We start from the raw sequence: 6,788 nt of genomic DNA on the forward strand, positions 1-6,788 counted from the left end.
GGTCAGGGAAAGTTACCTAAAAATGTGCTTACTAGCTGTACAGAGACCCACAATGTGTGCAGTCCATCAGCACAGACCCCACGGTGTGTACGGATCACTCAAAATGACAACTGCGAGACCCCTGATATGTACATCTCAACTGCAAAGTCACAAAGAAAGAGGCACCCACGGCAATGGATAATTTTTAGTAGCGCTTCTTTACGTTCTGGTGGTATATAAAAAGGCAATATTACCTATAGAAGTGGCAGTATTATGGTTCCTATATTATGAGCTTATTTTACAGAGAAATATCATCCCTATAGTGTGTATGTTTCTTTTAAATGGGCTGTCAAACTGCCAACTGTTTTTACTGATCATATATGACTTTCTCTAAAATATCAAATGAGGTGGCAACATAGTGGGAGTAAGAGAAGCAAGAGACACATGGTGTTATTAAGAGCTCAGTTTCCTGCCTGTCTTGTATTTGAGGGCACTATGCAGAGTTGAAAGGGCCTTTTGTATAGTATGGCTGATATGACAGATGCAGCGCAACAGATGTGTGTGAGGAACTCAATGCAACCTACTTCCAGGACTCAGAAGGCTAAGGATCAAAGTGCAAACTGGTTAGGACCGAGCACAGAGGCACATCTATTGTTATTGCAGCAGGCACAGTGGCACAGGGGCTGAAGGAGGTAAAGAGCCGAGTGAAGCCTGCTCGATGACCATGCACGGAGCATAAGCAGGGCCACTGGAATTATTTTTAAACAAATAATGGGGTGACCCAGTATCCCTCAGAACCTGGGCAGTAAGTTATAAGGTAAACAGTGGTTCCGTTGGGTGAAAAAATTACTTTACGCATTGGGCATAGTCAAGCGTTATTCAGATAATATACGATATTCTACTGTAAGCAACACACAAGACAGTTCATATGCAAATCATATTCTTTATATATAAATTACGTCATTCATATATGTATGCATCGATATTTCATGAAAGGCCGTCAAGAAATAGTGTAATGATACAAGTGACACAGTGAATAATAAGTGCTCGGTGACAGTGTGCGTGATATGTACAGTAGTTTAAAATCGAGAATATTCGAAAGTGGCTAGAGGGTTCAATAGTAAAGCTGCGTGATGGAAGAGTTCCTTTTGGCGCAGATTCTATGTAAAGGTCCACATAATAGTCGACGTTTCAACCCTAGTACTGCACTCTTGATAGGTCAGTGCGGGTCTTCATCAGGACTTAGATAAAGGGCGACGGCCTTAGTAAGAGAGAAATTCAAAATAGTCTGGGCCTGTGGAGTTGGTAAGCATCCAGCATGAATCTCAGGATGGGGTTCCAGTTAAGTATTCTGTGTTGGTGAAGGGCCTATGTTGCATGCGAGAGCAGTTGATTCACTGGTCCCGTAGCATTCGGGGCTCCACAGTTGTATCTAAAATTGGTTGCATCTAATTTCATGCGAAGTGCTGTCTAAAATCCAGGCGCTTCTAATCCCTTAGTGTGGGTGATAGGCAAAGTTGGCTCTTCAACCGAAGTTAACTCATTCGGAAGATCGGGCGGCAGGCCGGGGGTCCTGGCTCATCCGATTCAATCAGATGAGCCAGGACCCCCGGCCTGCCGCCCGATCTTCCGAATGAGTTAACTTCGGTTGAAGAGCCAACTTTGCCTATTACCCACACTAAGGGATTAGAAGCGCCTGGATTTTAGACAGCACTTCGCATGAAATTAGATGCAACCAATTTTAGATACAACTGTGGAGCCCCGAATGCTACGGGACCAGTGAATCAACTGCTCTCGCATGCAACATAGGCCCTTCACCAACACAGAATACTTAACTGGAACCCCATCCTGAGATTCATGCTGGATGCTTACCAACTCCACAGGCCCAGACTATTTTGAATTTCTCTCTTACTAAGGCCGTCACCCTTTATCCAAGTCCTGATGAAGACCCGCACTGACCTATCAAGAGTGCAGTACTAGGGTTGAAACGTCGACTATTATGTGGACCTTTACATAGAATCTGCGCCAAAAGGAACTCTTCCATCACGCAGCTTTACTATTGAACCCTCTGGCCACTTTCGAATATTCTCGATTTTAAACTACTGTACATATCACGCACACTGTCACCGAGCACTTATTATTCACTGTGTCACTTGTATCATTACACTATTGCTTGACGGCCTTTCATGAAATATCGATGCATACATATATGAATGACGTAATTTATATATAAAGAATTTGATTTGCATATGAACTGTCTTGTGTGTTGCTTACAGTAGAATATCGTATATTATCTGAATAACGCTTGACTATGCCCAATGCGTAAAGTAATTTTTTCACACTGGAATTATGTGGCAGGGTTGAGTAAATAATGTGACAAGAAAAGAAAATTTATGCTGCAATATGTGTCACATTTTAGGATAGTATTACTTCATTATTTTGTCATTCTTAAACTTGTTAAGACTGTCTGGGTAGTAGTTGCAATCCACTGCCTGGCAACATGTGTCACTGCCTTTTTAGTAACTTTTTAACCGTTTGAGCCGGAAACAACATTTGTTGTTAAAATCTGCAGATTATGCAACAGATGATGGATTATGTGGCAAATGCAGCAAATTTATACTTGTATGAAAATCTCAGCAGCGTCACAATTGCATAATTCCAGTGGGCCTGAGCATATGGGCCTAGCTATCATTAGTGTAGCAGGTACAGTGGAACTGGGAAAAGGTGGGGTGAAGAGCCAACAGCAGCCAGTTCCCGACATTAAGGATTGAGGTGCTGCGATTGTATTGCATTGTACAGTAGTTCATGTGTGGTGCCAAAGTACATTTTTGGACAGGTAGCATGTGAGGCTGGCTGAGTATTGTATTTATTATCTTCCTTAGTGGGAAGTTTTGATTTCATAGATGTTCGACCACAGAGTTGCTCTTAATATATCTTGGGGCACAGTGCCTATGAATGTAAGCATTTGCTTTAGCGGCAAGGTAGGGGGTCGTTTCTTGATTAAAGTTGCCTCTTCTTCGGTTTGCTCTACCTATATTATCATGTCTGCTAGTGCCTTTTAAAAATATAACTTTTCCCTGCATTCCCCGGTATGTTGGCTAATGTTGTTTTTTAATCACGCTGTTTTTACTTTTGCTTGATTTGTTTTTTAAATCCTTGCTTGCTGTGAGAACAAGTTGTGTTTCGGGGAGACTTGGAGCTTGTGTGTTATTCTTTTTAGACTGCAGTAAAAGCACATGTTCATGTGCTGTTTCCTCGCCTTATGGCCGTTTTTGTTGTGCCATACCTTCTCTGCCGCCTCGGGGATGCGCAGCGGCTAGGTAGGGGCTAATTTCTTAGTTCAAGCTGCCTCTACTACTGCCCTTCTGTCTATATTATTATGTCTGCTAGTGCCTTTTAATAATATATCTTTTCCCCATGTTCCTCCGTATGTTGGCTAGTAATGTTTTTTAATTACTCTGTTTTAAATTTTGCTTGCTTTGTTTTTTTAAATCCTTGCTTGCTGTGGGAACAAAGGGCGTTTCAGGGGGACTTGGGGCTTGTGCCTTATTTATTTGGGCTGCAGGAAAAGCACTTGTTCAAGTGCTGTTTCCGTGCCAGACAGCCATTTTTGCTGTGCCATAACTTCTCTGCTGCCTGTGGTCTAGCTCCAAGACACGCAGCCCTATATAAAATGTCCGGGGAGTGGATGTGCCACAGACGCGTGCAGCAGGTGTGCTGCTGGCTCACCAAAGTCAAGCCCGTCTGCACACGTCCAAGTCTCGTCGGGGCTAGGGACCACTAACCCTGGTCCCCGTCTACTAGACAGGTTAACTTAACAGTGCAAATCAATTAAAGGCTTTACAGCTTGTCCACCCCACGGATTGTCAGATTATTGTGCCTGGGGTGAGTCCTTTAGCCTGTAGCAACTGTAATTATGTATGTTCTATCTATGTAAACAGCAATGATAGTAATGCATGACACTAGTTTTGGGTAGCAAGGGAACCATTAGGGGTTAGGATGGGTATGGGTTTTTGGGTAGTAATTAATCTTGTAGGGTTGTGTTTGTGTGGGTTTTTGGGTGGCAATTTTGTTTAGGGTGGGTATGGATTTTTGAGTGGCAAGGGAATTTTTAGGGTTTATGATAGGTATGGGTTTTTTGGGTGGGAGGGGGATTTTAATCGTTTAGGATGTGTGTGGGATTTTTGGTAATAAGGAATTTTGTAGGTTTTATGGTGTGTATTGGTTTTTGGGTGGCAATAGAATTTTAAGTTTTAGGGTAGGGGTGGGCGTAATTTGCGTTGTCGCGCAACACAAAGCTCCGTGAAACGGTAAATAATTTCTACGAGCACGCAGAATTTCCGCGAACACGCAGAATTGCTTGTTCCGCCCGTTCACTGTGCTTTTTTCCTGTTTGCAAACACTGTTTGCGTGCTCGGGGTAAATATCTCGCCAACACGCAATTTGAAAGCGCGAACAAGCAAAAAAATTCCGCTAAGCTGCGGATCGCGGAGTTTTAGGCAATTCCGCGAAATTACCTAGATTCCGCAAACTCCACGAGCGGAAGGGAATTTACCGCCCAGGCCTAGTTTAGGGTGGGTTTTTGAGCGGCAAGAAAAATGTTATGGTTTACAGTGTGTTTGGGTTTTATGGTGATAAGGAATTTTTAGGGTTTAGGGTATTTATGGGTTTTTGGTTGTGAGCTTTGTCTTAGGATTTAGGGTGGTTATGGGTTTTTGGTGACAAGGTATTTTTTAGGGTGATTATAGGTTTTTAGATGATAAGGGCTCTTTTAGGGTGGGTATGGGTTTTTTGGCGGCACAGGAATTTTTAGGGTTTGGGGTGGGTATGGGTTTTTGGGTGGTCATTTTTTTTTTTAGGTTTTAGGGTAGGTATGTGTTTTTAGGTGATATGGGCTTTTTTGGGTTTTAGGGTGCGTATGGCTTTTTGGCTGGCAAGGGAATTTCTAGGATTTTTGGGTGGTAAGGTACTTTTTAGGGTTTGGGGTGAGTATAGGTTTTTAGGTGATAAGGGCTTTTTTTTAGGGTTTAGGGTGGGTATGGGTGTTTGGGTGGCAAGGACTTTTTTAGGATTTAGGACGGGTATGGGTTTTTGGGTGGCAAGAGAATTTTTAAGGTTTAGAGTGGGTGTGGGTTTTTAGGGGGCAAAGGACATTTTATAGATTAGATTAGGTTGGGTATGGGTTTTTCGGGGATAAGGAATTTTTAGGGATTAGAGTGATTATGGATTTTTGGGTTGTGAGGTTTGTTGTAGGTTTTAGGGTGGGTATAGGTTTTGGGTGGCAAGGGAACCTTTAGGGTGGATTTAGGTTTTGGGTAGTAATGAATCTTTTAGGGCTTAGTGTTTGTATGGGTTTTTGGGTGGCAAGGAATTTTTTAGGGTGAGTATTGTTTTTTGAGTGGCAAGGGAAAATCTTAGGATTTAGGGTGAGTATGGGTTTTTGAATGGTTAAGGATATTTTAGGGTTTAGGGTGGGTATTAGTTTTTGGGTGGCATTTGAATTTTTGGGGTGTGGTAAATATTTCGTTACCGGTACTATTTTTTATGCGGTAAAGTCTATTAAGAACAACTCAGTAAAATGAGAGGCAGAATCCGTGGTATTAGAGGGTTTAAAAAGGCTTTATTCCTATACAAAGGAATACAATTCGAATTGTGGGCCTTCTATTCCATCACCACGAAAGTTCAGGAAGGAAGGGGCATATATTATTGACAGATAAGCAGTTTTATAGAAAATACATTACAATGAAACAGATGCAGGAGGCGTAACAGCTGATAAAAGGTGCATACGTAGCTAATAGAGGGCGTAATTTAATAAACGTCATCATACATGATGTCACAAGTGGGTGGATCCATAAGAGAATCCTGCAATGTCAGCAGAAATAGTTGGCAGAGATGCGCGCGCAGCCGCATGACGTGTGATTGACGTGCAACTAGAGGGTGAAGGGGACTTGACATTTAGCTCTATATGTGGAGACAGAAGTCTGGGGTTATGTCAACCTAATCCCAAATCATATCTAATATCCTATGTTTAAAGAACAGTGTTATCCAAAAAGAGAGGTCTCTTAGGATAGAATCTTATTCTATACTGACTATACTGACTGTTAGTGCGTGTACAAGCGTCTAAGTGTCTACACTAGATGCGAGGGGGTAGGAATATTCCATGGTAACGGGGCTATGAATTACTTGCATGAGGGCAGCGAGGCCTGGCCCTGTGCACGGTAGCTGGAGGAATGTTTACCTAAACTACTAGACAGGAATGCATCGGATGAGGGGCGGAGGAGATAATCTTGAAGGTGAAATACAGTTTTTGGCAGGCGACGGGCTGGATCAGGCACCGTTAGCCGCGCAGGGAATAAGACAAAGTTCATGGTCACAGATGCAGGCTCAGACTGGAGCTTTCAGAGGCAGAAGGCAGAAAAGGCTTGATGACAGAATTCGGGCCTACTCGCCTGAATCTGTAAAATGTGGAAAGTGAACCACATAAAGTCGGTGGCCTTTCATACTTAGGAAAGGAATATCTGACCCATTCATGGCAGATCTGAAAGAGGACATGTTGGCGGTGGACGCACATATATTTGCGTCTTCAGAACTGGAGCAGGAGGGAACATACATGTACTTATAGCATGTACATGGAGCCGTTGGGGTCTACGATAGGGGACATAACTGATCACAAAATTCATATTTCCTCATTCCCTCCTTGTCCCCTTCGGACCCTTAGGAGATATCGATCTTCATCAATCCATCGATCTGTTCATATAGCATCATTTGTTCTTCTTTCTTATTCCGGGATCTTGAGCGAAAACTTGGAT

This window comes from Triturus cristatus, chromosome 11 (assembly GCF_964204655.1).
Source record: "Triturus cristatus chromosome 11, aTriCri1.1, whole genome shotgun sequence".
Lineage (NCBI taxonomy): Eukaryota > Metazoa > Chordata > Amphibia > Caudata > Salamandridae > Triturus > Triturus cristatus.